General features: G+C 36.3%; 1 long non-coding RNA gene across 1 annotated transcript; it reads left to right on the forward strand.

Moving 5' to 3' along the window:
* Positions 1-9,123: 9,123 nt before the first annotated feature.
* On the forward strand, positions 9,124-9,922 carry LOC122297408. Its single transcript, XR_006238764.1, has 2 exons — positions 9,124-9,485; positions 9,643-9,922. It is a non-coding gene; the product is annotated as an uncharacterized LOC122297408 (long non-coding RNA).
* Positions 9,923-16,319: the final 6,397 nt, after the last annotated feature.

Genomic DNA, 16,319 nt, shown 5'->3' on the forward strand with positions numbered 1-16,319 from the left:
ACTTGCTTTAGAATCAAATAACACATGGATTCTAATTGACCTACCACCCAACAAAATTCCAATTGGTTGTAAATGGATATATAAAACTAAGTTTAATACTGATGGTTCTATTGAGAGATACAAAGCTAGATTAGTTGCCAATGGTTATGCACAAAGGGAAGGCCTGGACTATCTAAAACTTTTTCTCCTGTTGCAAAACGGTAACAGTGCACTGTTTTTTTTTTTTTTTTTTTAATTTTTATCCTCCATAGCTATTCATAATTGGCATTTGATACATTTATATGTCAATAATGTTTTTTTATATAGAGATTTGGAAGAAATAGTATACATGAAACCACCTCCTAGGTATTTGAAGAAGGGGGACACAAAGTTTTGCAAATTGCAAAAGTCCTTATATAGACTAAAATAGGCTTCTGGGTAGTGGAACTCAAAGTTTATTACAACCTTGTTGAATCTGGGATTTATTCAATTCAAGTCAGATTACTCGTTTACAAGAAAGCAAAATGATTCATTTGTTGCATTATTGGTATATGTTGATGACATACTGTTAGTAAGCAGTGATTTGGATGCTATATAGTCCATTAAATCCTCATTGAGTGAACACTTCAAGTTAAAGGATTTAAGTCCCGTCAAGTATTTTTTGGGCATGGAAATTGCTCAATCCAAGAAAGGTATTTCTCTATGTCAGTGCAAGTATGCCTTAGAGTTACTTTCAGATGCTGGTTTGTTAGGATGTAAACCTGTTAATTTTCCAATGGATACTCATTGCAAGTTATCAAAGAATGATGGTGAGTTACTTGAAGATGTTTCTTCTTACAAAAGACTTATTGGTAGATTACTATATCTCACCAACTCAAGACCACACATTACATATTCATTACACCATTTGAGTCAATTCCTTGATTCTCCTAGACTTCCACATATGTAAGCAGCCCTTAGAATCTTAAAGTACATTAAAATGGCACTAGGGCATGGTATTTTCTTCTCAACTTCTTATTCAATTAATCCATCTCAAGGCCTTTGTTGATTCAGATTGGGCTAGCTGCTTCGATACAAAAAGATCTACATCTGGTTATTGTATATTTCTTGGTGATTCACTCATCTTCTAGAAATCCAAAAAGCAAAAGACGGTATCAAGGTCTTATGCAGAGGCTGAATATAGGTCCATGGCCTATACTGTTTGTGAATTGACATGGCTCTAATCTTTACTTTCAGATTTGCAACAACAACATCCTCATGCTTCCATACTCTTTTGTGACAACCAAGTTACCATCCATATTGCAGTCAACCCTGTATTTCACGAGAAAACTAAGCATATTGAATTGAATTGTCATTTGATCATAAAAAAAATTCAAGCTGGAGTCCTCGGAACATTTCATGTTTCTTCAAGTCACTAGCTTGCTCATTTGCTCATTTACTTACTAAATCTCTTGGGTCTGCTATATATTTTTCACTCATTGTTGTCCAAGATGAATGTTAATAACATATACCATTTATCTTGAGGGAGACTACTACATATATTATTCTGAGCTGGCATATTGTAATTGGTAGAAAACTAGTTAGTTACTTAGTCACTTCTCTTAGTTAGTTACTTAACTTTTATTTGACTTTATCCTTTATGTATAAATACTGTACATCTCTTGTAAAGATCAGTTTGTATGAAAGAATCAAAGATCTTTTCTTCCCGTCTTTTCAAGATTTGATCAAATTGCTTCAATATATGTTATAGGCTTCATCAAGCCAGCCAAAGAATTAAGGATCACTACAAGAGAAGTGGGTTTTTATGACTAAAATTTAGTGATCAAAAGAACTATTTCCTACGAAAACAGTCAGAAATAATCATTTTGGTCAAAGTTTTGGTCACAAAAGCCCACTTTTCTTGTAGTGGATGTTCTATCTAAACTGTGAAGGAGTTTCTTCAGATTTTATAATATTTTGATTTCGTTAAATACCTCAGAATTTTATAATTAGTCTCTTCGCCTACAGGCGATCGAGTACGTGGTTGTCTGGTAGTTTGGATTAATTAAACTCATGTTGGACCAATATCGAACGACAGTCTGCTTGATTTTCTTATGGCTGCTTTGTTGCCTCCCAATTCTATGTGTCCTACGCAGAAAAAAAAATGATGTATTTCATAGAAAAATATGCTGCAGAATTATTTTTTAATCAATTTTCTTTTAGGTCGTGCATGTATGGAAGAAACAAACCATTCCTAAGATCAGCTTGGTGGAGTGTGGACGTACTTGTGTGATTTCGGTAGATCCATGCGATGAAAAGAAGAGGAAATTGAGGAATTAATTGAAGGAGATGATCAGGAAGATAGGAGAGAGCATGAAATTAAGGAGAAAGGAGGAGGGAAATAAAAAAGAGATCAAAGGCATCCCGGAGATATCAAAGGAAACATATATAAGTACAGGTGGTATTGTAGGCAGTTTCATAGAGATCAGAGTGTTTTTGCGAAGTGGTTCAACCTTGCAAACTGCTAGACAAGTGGCAGTTCTTTTTAGGCCCTATTTGGATAGTTAAAGTGTTTCATCTTATTTTATCTTATCATTACAACTTCTCTAAATTTTCACACAAAATATAATAATCAATTCAAGTACTTTTTCAAGTCTCAAAATAATAATAATATTAAAAAATAATATTCTAACAATATTTTATTTAACTTTCAACTTTGATTTCAACTCACTATCCAAACGACACCTTAATCTTGCATTGTAACTCCAACTTGATCTGTCTCCATGATCAGAAATATGGAAAAGATGTCTTAATTCGATCGTCGCATGATTTAGGTGCGTACTGATGCCCCAATTTTGCTCTCCAAACTTAATTTGTTTTGATAATTGTTGCATAGTAAAGCGAGAAGAAAGAATCTCCAGGTCAAGTATGTCATGTGGGTACTTGTATTTGCTCTCCGGTCTAATATTCATTCATAATATAACCAAATGGAATCATGTCCAGAGAAAGAACGCAAGGAATATCGATCGATCGTTTTTGAAATTCTTTCTTCTTCTTTTTTCCTTTTAAATATTTCTACTTATTCCATGCATTAGAGAAGAAGGAGATCAAGAAAAGAACGAAAACACTCATCATATATATGTCACCAAAAACATATATATCAAACCCCAAATAACGTTCGTACTTCTGTTGAACATCATGACACTTTTGACATGTGTTTCAAAGAGGGAATAGCATCTCCCAAAGTCTTTTTCATTTTTTTTCCCTCTCTTTTGTGGAGATTTTCCCTCGTCGACCTAGATGATCATCAACAATCAAACAAAACCATGACACAAAATATACAGAGGATCATGCATGAAACCTGAGAAAGTGACTAAGAACAAGGAGATCATAGCACTACTTATGATCAAATTTGAACACCACTCTTAGATAATGAGTCACACACCATAACGTACGTCGCTGAACTTGCCCTTGATCCACTTGAGGCTGTTCCTCACGTTTGATTTAACCTTACCTTCCTTGGTGAACACGTTATAAGATGCAATCCTCTTCTTCCTCTTCAGCTCTGGATCGCTCGAGGTAGCGAACCCGTGACCTTTCTCGCACGGCCCGTTAAAGTTGTACGAGTTTGAGCGTTCCCGGAATTCAAATTCCCCGGAATAAGAAGAGGAATACTCGGGGAATGACTTGCTCTTTTCCATGACCCAAAAATCAACTTTTCTAGCTATGAAAAATATAATATTCTTCGTGTTACTTATGTGTGTATACTGCATGTGTGTGTATTTATAGATATATAGAGTACCAGAGAGGAGGAGATCACCAGAGAAATGCATGTTAGAGAAAGTGTTGTAGTGAAGCATCATTGATTTGGTGTGGTGGCAGCCCATGCGTGGTGTTGGGAGGCTTCTTTTGGTCTTGGGACTGTTGGGAATCATGAAGGCCAGTGGTGGTACTGATGGTGGTTGTGGGGTCTACATGTAGAAGATGCCATGCATGCATTAGCTAAAATGAGATCACAAATTGTGGGTGGGGGACCCACTTAAGAGGGGGTACTGCTTGTGGGGCCTATTTGGCCGGCCGGGGTACATATCTTTGAACTGTTTTTTCTTGGGATAAACTTTGACAAGACGAGATGTTATATGCAAATCCAAGCATTTTCATGTATTAATGTTGTGTCAATTTGTAGAATAGTGACACTTTGGTTGAGTTATAAGCCATGCTAGCTAGCTTGCTAATAACCATTATTATGAAAAGCTAGCAATGGAGAGTCATTTCCCACTTGATGCTACTTTTGCCGGCTTAATGCTCTATGGGCCATCCTTGTTTCATATATGCATGCATTAGGCATTAATATCACGATCAGTACTCTATACTACTTTCTCTCGATCGCATATATATCTAGCTAGCTAGCATGCTCGATCGTGGTAGTCATGAAATCCTAGTGCTAAGTACTACGTACGTATAATCTTGATTGTTTGGAACAGCCACGACCGTTGATATTGCGGCATCTAGATATATATGCATGAAATCTTGTGCTATCAAATCTTGAAAAGACCCTCATGCCTTATGCCTAAGTCCGCCCCTAAAATCCCCGCATCTTCTGTGTACATATATATTAATAGATATGATCCCTAGATAGCTTTCGTACTAAAGTCAACATGATTTCCATGCAGAAAGTAAATCGGAATGGATCCTGCTGATTTTGCTTCACTTAGCATGCCAAGTGCTACTAGCATTAATTAAGCAGTGCTGCGTGCTTGTGCTTGCGCTTGCGCATGCAGTACTGCGCGCTAGCTCAGTTTATGGAAAAGCCAAAACATCATCATGGCATTTGTGACACGGGAAGAACTATTTGCACTTTGATATATGATTCATAATGATTTGAGTTTCATAGCTTTGGACTATATTAATTATATATATATATATCTGATCAGTCCAGTTTGGACGAGAGTGATCGATCGAGTTATTAATTAGTTTTGTTTGATTTACTTTTTCTTCAAATTACGTAATTATATGCATATATCTACAAGAAAAATAGCTTTTTGAGTTGTTTAAATTCGTCGCAAAAAACACAAAACATATCGTGATTAATTATTTATTAGCAATGCATTTTGTATTTTTTATGACGAATTTAGACGACACAAAAAATTATTTTTTTTGTAATATATATATACATATATATAGGCCGTGGAGGATTAGAGTTTATCATCAATTATTAAGTTATATATATATATATATATATTATATGTTGATCACAAAGAGTTTATTTATTTTATGAACGAGCTACTTGATTTTTAAGAATAAATTATTGTTGTATCTAACACCTACTAATAAAATCTTAATTTGAAATCATTTTTAAATTTTTGTAAATATATTTATATATAGTCATTCAAGTACTATATAAATTGGTAATTATGTATTCATAAACCGCTCATTTGATAAGTGAATTGAAGCAAATTCTAGTTTTGTTGATCGCGAGTCAACCTTGAGTGGCTTGTTGAGTAGTCTATATATTAATCTAACAATCCAAGTCGATCAGTTTAAAACATTTGTATTACTAATACAATTACTATATGAGTTTTCTTATATACAGTTACTTTTACAAACTTTTTGTGCACTTCACTGATGTGATTGACTAGAGCAGTTATTTTATATTAAAAAAAGTGATGTAGACAATCACAGTAATGAAATGTGCAATGAATACGTAAAAGTGACTGCACATAAATTTTTTTGTTACTATATATATGACCATACTGTTAGTCAATTCTAGATTAGGTGGATTCAAAGAAAAGGAAATGGTTAATTATTGTTCTTATATATACATATAAATATATATATATATATATATTGCTACATATATAAAGAGATTATACAAAAGTAAACCCACAAATTGATGTAATTTTACGTGATGCATTAGATCTATTTTACAATTAAAATTAACTTTACAATCTAACGTATTGCATCAAATCACATGAGTTTGTGGATTTACTTTTGTATAATTTTTTTGTAGTTGAAGTATTTCTCTATATATGTATATATATATAGATAATCAACAGAAGTCTACATTGCATGGAAGGAAAAAAGGATCAAAAGAACTAAAATGGAAAGAAGAAATCATTGGTAATCTTAAAAGAAAAAGAATAGGATAGATAGAGGGAAGGGATTAAATTTTAGTGGACCACATTGGCAGAGATAAAGATCAACAACAGTACTACTTATGCCCAAATTTTAGGGGCTCCATCAGAATAGCACCACAAAACTTTAGAGGCCATAAAGAGATCGAAAGTCAAGGCCCGATCGATCATAGAAGTGCACCAACATGAGATAGAAGGGCCAATTATTTTGTACACCGAGCATGTTGCTGCTGCTCATGTTGGCTCACCAAAGTGCGCAAGCTGCTCATGTTTACCTAAATTCACCATGATCGGGCGAGGTTTACACATGGTTTCCAATGGCATGGCTTTGGGCATGCATGTCATGCAGTTTCTTCTTGATCATTAATATTCCTTTAATTTCCCTCTCAAAGCATTGAATTATCAATGATCCTTAAGTTAACCCAGGCCACCATATATTGGCCGGGCGAGACCTGCCCCAGGGCCAGCCGGCAGTTAGCTCGATCTACTCCCCATCCCAAATGGCATCAACTTGTGTGCATGCACGATCACCCATCTCTCCATAATCGGCCTAGCTAGGAATAACTAATGCATGCATGCTTTGTGATCGGAATTAGGTTATTGATTTGATCATGTCAGTTGTGAACCGTATGATCAATTGGACGTACGTACGGTCTATGCGTCTTTAAAAATGGTACTTATAATTGGAGTACTGGATTTCAGGCCCTAGCTGTAAGCTGAATTTCCTTAGGCTACTTAAATTATTTAAGTTTGAATATAGCCAGACCAGTACATGGCTTTAAAAACACATGATGACATTATATATAAATAATATATATACATATATATATATATATATATATAATTCCTTTAGCTTGAGCTGGAAATAGGTTTCTCTCCAATTCTTTAATCGAATTGGATAATTCGAAATCACTCTTTGAAATTTGCTGCTTCAGTAGTATTATCAATACTAGCAATGATAATATATATATATATATATATACATATATTCACACAAAATAAATTAATAAATAATTTAATTTTTTAAATTAATATTTAAAAAAAAGATTCTAATAATATTTTATTAAAATTTCAATTTTTGTCTCAACTCACTATTTAAACCTAACCTAATTTGTTCATATATCAACACAAATAAAGATCAGTAGAGTTTTTAAATATACCCCTCTTCATTCATATGGAATATTACCATTTCAATGAATGATTGTATATATATAATGAGATGGAGAAATGTTTCTTTATGTTGCGCAATTATTTTTTGGAAAATGCTGGGTGTCTTGATCGATGATATGTCCTGACAATGAGTCTCGATATATATATATATATATATTTTTTTTATCACTTAATGATTAAAAAAATATTTTTTAATGATGTTATAATTTTTTTTTAAAACATTTAAGGATATAAATATATATACATATATGTATATATACGAAGAGGCCAAATGGCCTTGTCGATCGGGACAAATTCTCGATAGAATTGATGGTGAATGTAACACCATCCTTATCTTTTTAGACTGTTTAGAAGTTGAAGAAAGTACGATCTAGTCAAGTGTTGTGTCGAATAAAACATCAATCTGCGACCCAAGTTGTTGTCAATTGAACATATATAACAATGTGTTATTTGGGTCCCCTCCCTCCCTCCCTCCCTCCCTCAACGTCATAAATTTGAACACGTTGCTCAATTACGTCCATGCATAGATACCATACGGCGCCAGAAGGATTTGAGCATGGTAAATCTTATGTAACTCAGAAGCAGTGCGATCCATGAAATTATTGTACCGTACACGTCCAAATCAGACAAGACTGGACATGCAGAAATAGTATGAAATTAGTCATGCGCGCGTACTTCTGCAATTTATGTGGGTATAATATATATATATATATATATATATTGTTTTTTCATACATAATACAGTCATTCCCAATAAGGGGAATTGCAGCGAAATCGAACAATAATCACATTCAGTAGTTTCTTGTAAAATTTTTCTAAAATAGTCCCGAGATATTGATCTTGAACTCCCACGTTTTATCATTAATTTTCTTTTCTCTCCGTTCTTAATTGTAATCAGGTTTTATTAATGATTATAATTTTTTTATAAGAGCCTAGTTTTAGAATTAAAAAATATTTTAATTACAAAAGAAATATATGTATAAAAATAAATTTATAAATTGATATAGATTGACATGATACGTTAGATTGTAAATTTAACTAATTTTATAAAATTATATCAGTTTATATATTTATTTTATATAATAATTTTTTTTATAAATATAATAATTCGTAAATTTTTAATTATTGAAACAAAACACGTGGCCCTGGCCAGTACTATATTTATATAGCTGCATGCCAAGCTAATAGCTTTGACATGTTCTTGCGTGGGCTCCTCAACTGAAAAGATCGATCGGACTCAATTAATAGTGTCGATATAGCTAGCTTGTTTGCGGTGGAGGCGCTGCATCTCATCAACATCTAACCCAGCCAGGACAAGCCATGCAGGTTTCGTAGTCCTGCATTCTGATGGTCACAGTCATGCTAGCTGCAGGGTACCTCTAGTAGCCAAATATCTAAAAACATGTCTGGCTTGCGTGAGCTGCTTCCCAGTCCGATCCCAACATGTCTGATCAGAACGTACAGTACTAATCCAATCTTGTCCTACAAATTAATCACTTACGAGTTGGTTACTGATCAATAATCAGTACTCTTATACCGCGTGATTCAATTGATCATCGGCTAGTTCTTCGCCATGCATGCAAAGAAATTATCAAACCTCTAACGCCCTCGATCGCTGTCTCTCTCAAAAAGAGATATATATATATCCAGAGGTTCCCAAGTTATCTTTGCAATTAATACGTACGTACACGTAAGTACAGAAGTTGTTTTGTTGGCATCATGCCGTGGCCACTTTTCAGCCAGTTAGAACTACACGTACATTGAGAATTATGTGGTATGTATAATTAATGAATAACTTATTATATATATATATATGTTGGTGTTTGGATCGAACCGGTGACAATCCCGTGTGGGTACTGTTTGTCAGTGCAAATTATTCATATATATTTGGTTTTAAATAGACCCCACGTAGCAGTGGGCAAGAGGCCTTCAGAATCAATCAAACTGTTGTGTGTCTTGACACTTCCTCAACTGACACCTCCCATAGAACCATCACCATGGGGACGATGTAAATCCGTTGGGTTGCACCGTTTGGAGTGTTCAACCCAATGAATCTACAATATATATCTTGATCGTCATATCTACCTATATAAATGAGAAGGTTGGGGAATAAGCTGCATAGCTAATTAATTTCTACGGTATAAAATGCAGATAGCTGCAACGCGTAGGGACGTTGTAGCAGTGGCATTTTTCTTTCTCTGCTTCTTTTCTCTTCTCATCAAAGGTACTTAAATCCCTACTACAATGTGGTTTCTGTTAATAGTAATGCATATAGAATCAAATTTCATAAAACAGGTACGATCTAATTCTTTAAATCCGAATAGTAGCTAGTTTTTATATAGAATATAACCATGCATCTTCTGTATGTCTTTGGCCGGCAGCTCGGAGCATCAGACAAGACTCCTGTGGTACTGTTGATGGCTCTGATATGAGTCGTGGAAATCATTTTGTGGGAAGAGATCAAGAGGGGTGCATTAATGATCATGAAGGAGAGTTGATAGCAATGGACTACACTCCAGCCCGGACGAAAACTCCAATTCATAACTTGTAGTAATGGCGTGAACTGCATTATTAATTACTTTGTAACTAGAGCTAGCTTAGCTAGGGAAAGACCTTTTATTAGTACATGCATGGCAGATATAAACCATTTTGATGATCTTACTTTTCTTTTGTCTTTATTAATAGGCCAGAATTTTATTGTTGTAGCTAGGGTGTTTAAATAATAATGGTTAATGGAAGATAATTAAAATAATTTAACATTTCTCATCGTCTTAAATCAAGCTTTTAGGATGCTTAATTAATTACTTAATGAATTGAGTCTTCAAGGCAATTCTGAAACTGTTTCTTATGTGTTTCATGATTGCTCTCTAGCTACGGGTGTTGGCTCTTTCTTTGCAGTCTCTGGCCAGTTAAGACTTGCCTGTTGCCTGTTGGTTTCTAAGACTTATAATCCTCTTGTTCTTAATATGCTGGATATTTCTCCAGTCAATATATTTAAGGTGTAGGCCAGGAAGAAGCTCCTCATGATAGCTTTTCTCTCAAAACTCCAACCAGTGCCAACCCTCCTCCACGGAAGTCCAATGGGATACAAGGAGGAACTCTGGCTCCTGATCCCTTCCTCCCCTTTCGTAAAGCAAGTTTTATAACTACAATCTTCAGCCCTCTGTTCACCACCATCCAGCACAAGTACACCTTTTGTACTTTTCCTCTCTATCCACTTTTCGAAAAGATAGCCACTACCTTCATATGATCGGTGTATGATGAGCTGCAGCACCGATTACAGCACGCATGCATGGATCTCACGTGTGCTTTTGATCTGAAAAGTCACTGTTCACCCAACCCTTCGGTCCCATGCACTCCCATGTTTTCTTCCCCACAACAGCCCTTGATCACTACCCCCACATTGTTCAGCGCACATGACCACCACTGCACCACCAATACCCTACCTTCACTAGAAAAACCCCACAATCCTGCTTTCTCTCTCTCTCACTCAAACACCTGCATCCCTATATGATGATCAGCAGATCTATGCCTGTTTTTTTTATTTGTTTTGAAGGACATTCTTGGAAGTGATCAACAACCATCTTCAGGGGGCCTAATTCACCTGATTTTTGAGAGAACTTTGGTACTTTATTTTTAACTAAGAAGTGTTTTTCTCCACATACACTATCTGATCGAGAATGCAAAGAAAGCTGAATTGGAGATCTTTAATTAACCACTATCTCGATACATGATGCATATATAAGACAAAGATGATTCCAAGCGATTTGACTAATAGCTAGAATGCTCTCAAATGACTTAATTAGTAGAGGTAAATTTTGGAACTAGGCTAATTATAGCTAGAATGCTCTCAAATTCTCTGCACTAATTATTCTACCGATTCGGGGCAATTGTTGGGAGCTTCACTCCCCTCATGTTGGAATTCTTTTTTTAAGTAATGAAATCATCTTGACAAAAAAACAAAAAAAGTGTAAACTACGGGACATTTTTCTTGTTAGGTGGATTACTCTCCCATGCCATTTGGTATGCTCAAATAAAATACAGGCTCCCAAAGGGAACTTGGGCCGGCCTAGTGGTTGTGGAGGGATTTGAATAGCCCATATGATCAACTTGTTTATCTTTTTTTTTTTTTTCTTTCTTCAAGTTTTTTGATCATGGCACCAACAATATGATTTGTTGATGAATATTTTGTATTGTTTTGTTTATTGCTATACCATGAATTATTTTATAAGTAAAAAGGGAAGCTGTAGGGGCAACTGGAGATAGCCTCCTATTTGGACATGACCATAATAACATCCAACCCGACTACTAACAATTGGACAAGAGGGGTCAAGATGGTTAGAAGCCGTGCGCTCTCTCTCAAATTGGGTTTGAGCCATAGCCAGCTAGACTTTAGTAATTTCAATTTTTTTAAATTTTCATATAAAATAAAATAAATAATTCAACCTTTTTAAATTTTAATATAATTTTTTTAAATTTCAATACAAAAATAATATATTCTAATAATATTTCATTCAACTTATCTCAACATATTTTATTTCATCTCATCTTATCTCTAAAAATAAACTAAGCCCATTAGTTTCTTTGTTATCAACTCGTGACTGTGTAGGAAGTCATTGTTAAGTCATTTTCCTTGATATCTGTGAATTGGTTCAAGAATAGGCGCTATTACAAAACCACTGTGGAGATATTTTGAAATATTTTCTTCAGTTTTGAGATTGGTTTTCTTTTGAGATTATATATATATATATGCATGTGCATAGATGAGGTAATGTCCTCGTGGATGGATTAATCAATTATGGAGCGCAGCTGGTTATGATCATACTTCTTAAAAGAAGTACATAATTAGCATTTGATGGGCATCTTTGTGATTGACAAAGCTGGATTAATCCCTTGTCAATTACAAATTATTAATTATAACAATAGCAAAAGTTTTGGCTTTTTTTCACGTGTTGTTTCTAGTTTTACTGTTGAGTGTTGTACATATACTTATTGCTTTTGTCGAGTCAATCTGCCTCATACGGTTTTCCTCCCCAAAGAAATCATGAGGCGGTAATCAAGAAAGTTCCTGGTTCCTTTCAAAAATAAAGGTGAAAGTGAAAATTTGTTGTGTTGTCGAGGGAGAGAAAAGGGGAAAGGGTTATGAGAGAGAAAGTGAGAGGAAAGAGAAATAATTAGTAAAATAATATTTGATGAGTGAACAGTAAATTTCTAAATTTGTTGTTGGAAAACCTCCTAAGTGTGAAATAGAATTTGCATGTGCAGCTACCTACCCAGCCAGCCACCCACTCCACCGTAATTCTGCAGCAAATATTGACCAAGAGAGCTCTTGATCAAGCTGTACCGAAAGAAGACTTAAAAATTGCATGTGTCTTGTCTCCCATGATTCTCTTATAAAAGGAGATGAATTCTGAAGATGAAAAGAGTTTTGCTACATATAAGCACAGTCGCTCACTAATCTATGTACTAATACTGATTTATTCATACTTAAAATTTAAATTAACATTGTTTTCAATAAAATCTACTTTTTGACCAATCACATCACATTAGTGCACAGATTAGTGCACAATTGTGTTTGCAACTATATTTTTCCAGATGAAAATCATCCTCACTACGGTGAGAGATCAAGGCAGAGGGCTGAGCGAAATTTGGGTTCTGAGGAAATCCAAAACAGAGGCCATTTGAGAGAGATAGAGAGTTGTTTATGAGTGTTCGTAAAATTGTACAAACATATTGAAAATATTGATTTTCTGCTTCAGTGGACGTAGGCAAGTTTCCGAACCACTTAAATATTGTCTCTCTATCATCTTGTGTGATTTTTGGACAAACTGGAGGCACAACAATTAGTATCAAAGCTTTGGTTTCGTATTGTGTAGAAAAATCAAGTTGATCGAAATCAAATTTTGACCACACAGTGATGTTCCTCGCATCAAGATAAATCCGTTGCCGCAAACGACATAAAAAATGGATGTCGGAGGAGCCTGTACGCGCCCTGGAAGTTGGAGAGTGCACAGACGCGCCTAAATCGCGTCAGAGGAAGAAGACGAGTGGGAAACACGTGCCCACACACCCCTACTCGCGTCTGGAGGAAGAAGACTCGTGGAATACACTCTCCCACGCGCTACTGTAGCAGAAGGCTGATCTGAACCGTCCAAAAGTTACAGATCGATTTTGGGTTAGTAATAAGCCATTCGGAGTCTGATTTCAACGATCAAATAGTGGTTTCTAACTATTTGGATCATTCTGGACTCATCCGTACGGTTAGAATATTGAGATTCACCATCGGTACTTTTGATCTGAACCGTGCATCAGTTGTAGATCATGTTGGGCTAGATCTAAGCCATTCGGAATCCGATTTCAACGATCAAATAGTGATTTTCAACTATTTGGATCATTCCGGACCCATCCGTATGGTTGTAATGTGGAGATTACCATCGGTACTGTCGATCTGAACTGTCGATGGGTTGTAGATCATTTTGGGTTAGATCTACGCCAGTTGGAGTCTAATTGCGATGATCAAATAGTGCTGACAAACTATTTGGATCATTCGGGACTATCCGTACGGTGGGAATGTTGAGATTCACCATCGGTACTGTCGATCTGAGCTGTCGATGTGTTGCATATCATTTTGGGCTAGATCTATGCCAGTTGGAGTCTAATTGCGATGATCAAATGGTGATGTCAAACTATTTGGATCATTCTGGACTCATCCGTATGGTCGGAATGTTGAGATTCGCCATCGGTACTGTCGATCTGAACTATCAATGTGTTGCAGATCATCTGGGCTAGATCCATGCCAGTTGGAGTTCCATTGCGATGATCAAATAGTGCTGACAAACTATTTGGATCATTCTGAACTCATCGGTACGGTGGGAATGTTGAGATTCACCATCGTTACTTTCGATCTGAACCGTTCATAGTTGCAGATTAGTTGTGGGCTTGATCGTAGCCAGTTGGAGTCGTGACGGATTCATTTACTGTGGGCTTGATCGTAGCCAGTTGGAGTCGTGACAGATTCATTTGCTGTGGGCTTGATCGTAGCCAGTTGGAGTCGAGATAGACTTAGTTCGTTTGGGCTTGATTTAAGTCAGTTGTGATTGTGAAATTTGATAGAGCAAATTTCAGATCATTAGACGATGCTGATTAACTTGTTATATCAGCAGGTTTTGACAGTCATACAATTCATGGAGCATATTGTTATTAAGAGGAGAACCGCATCAGATCTCATTGTGACTTTCTTTGAAAAGCTAGTTGCAAATAACAAAGTGCTGATGAAGAAATTGTTCAACTTCAGAAAAGGTAGAAGGTACTATTGTTGCCCAATAGTATTTGGCATTGCGGTCAAAAAGTTGGGAGGTCATGAGAATGGCTACGAGTAATTCTGCAAAGAAGACGAAGTTGAAGAGATCTTATCCTAGATGAGGAGGTGCGAAGAAGAAATTCTGTCAAGATCTCGAGTTTGTGGCAAGACAGACCACAAGAAACTGCTAAAATCAGGAGAAAACTGAGAATGATGTTGTGAATATGGTGACTGAAGAAATACAAGATGTTGTATTTCTTGCAGTGCATAATGCTGTTAAAGACAGCTTGAAGACAACAGTCATTCAGGTGTGTTTTCTCAAAAGAGCGTGAAAGGTCACAAATGATTTATTGGTCTTGGCTTGTGGTAATGGTCGTGTGAATTAGATAAGGACATGAAAAAATTTCCCTAGACCACGACATGAAGCAAATGTGTGAGAGATGGGAACAAAACGTCAGATGTTCCATGGATATCTACACCTAAAGTTGATGATTACATGGCTGCCAAGACGATCAAACTTCCATGGTGATTACTACCTTAAATTGTATCCAGCTGAATGAAGGTAGTGAACTACGGTATGAAGACAAATCTTGCAAGAAGGGAGATTATGCAAGTCGGAGACTGCACACAAATGGGTACATCGACTGAAGAAAGGGTATGTTAGCAGCAGGATGAGGAATCAGTCGGCTAGGTCAGAGATGGAGACCTCAGCAACAGGTTCTCTGATATGTGTCAAGGTCCGTGCGAGACCATTGATTCCCAGTGCAGTGGGAGATGTGTTGCCCTAAATAGATGTGTTGATAAAGGGCACTGTACGTGATGAACTAAAGTTATGCATCACTTTAATTAGTCTTCTAAGATGAAGACATGAGCTGTAAAATTGTATAGATGATAAGGGATCATGCTAGAGATAGAGACTAGAATGTTGAGAACCAGTCTCCAAGTTGGAGATTGGTGTGATTGTAGGATTATGGAGCCTGGTTTGAAAGCTGCAAAGACACCAAGTAGATTGTTTGCTCAACTATGGCTCGAGCAAAACTCAGTTTGCTCAAGGTGTACATGAGTGCGGACTCATGGACTCGAGCAAAAGAAGAATCCTAGAGAGTTGAGATTGTGCAGTTGAACACTTGTAAATCTCCTCTGAAGAAAATCCCTTGCAAGCTCCGTGGGTGTAGACGATGCTAATGCATTTGAAAATGCATTTGGAGAGGCATCAGGGTATCCATTTGAAGACGTACCTGCAGATGCATTTGATAGCGGATCTCTCATGGCTGACAAACATTCCAATGAAGGAGTGCAATCATTTGAAGGATGCAACCGTTTGTAGCATCCTAGTATGGCACACTTGGGTGGAGGGGGTGATTGTTGGAAAACCCCCCAAGTGTGAAATGGAATTTGCATGGACAGCTACCTACCCAGCCAGCCACCCACTCCACCGTAATTCTATAGCAAATATTGACCAAGAGAGCTCTTGATCAAGCTGCACCGAAAGAAGACTTGAAAATTGCATGTGTCTTGTCCCCCATGGTTCTCCTATAAAAGGAGATGAATTCTGAAGATGAAAATCATCCTCACTACGGTGAGAGATCAGGCAGAGGGCTGGGTGAAATTTGGGTTCTGGGAAAATCCAGAACAGAGACCATTTGAGAGAGATAGAGAGTTGTTTATGAGTGTTTGTAAAATTGTACAAACATATTAAAAATATTGATTTTTCGCTTCAGTGGACGTAGGCAAGTTGCCGAACCATTTAAATATTAT

Source organism: Carya illinoinensis, chromosome 15 (assembly GCF_018687715.1).
Source record: "Carya illinoinensis cultivar Pawnee chromosome 15, C.illinoinensisPawnee_v1, whole genome shotgun sequence".
NCBI lineage: Eukaryota > Viridiplantae > Streptophyta > Magnoliopsida > Fagales > Juglandaceae > Carya > Carya illinoinensis.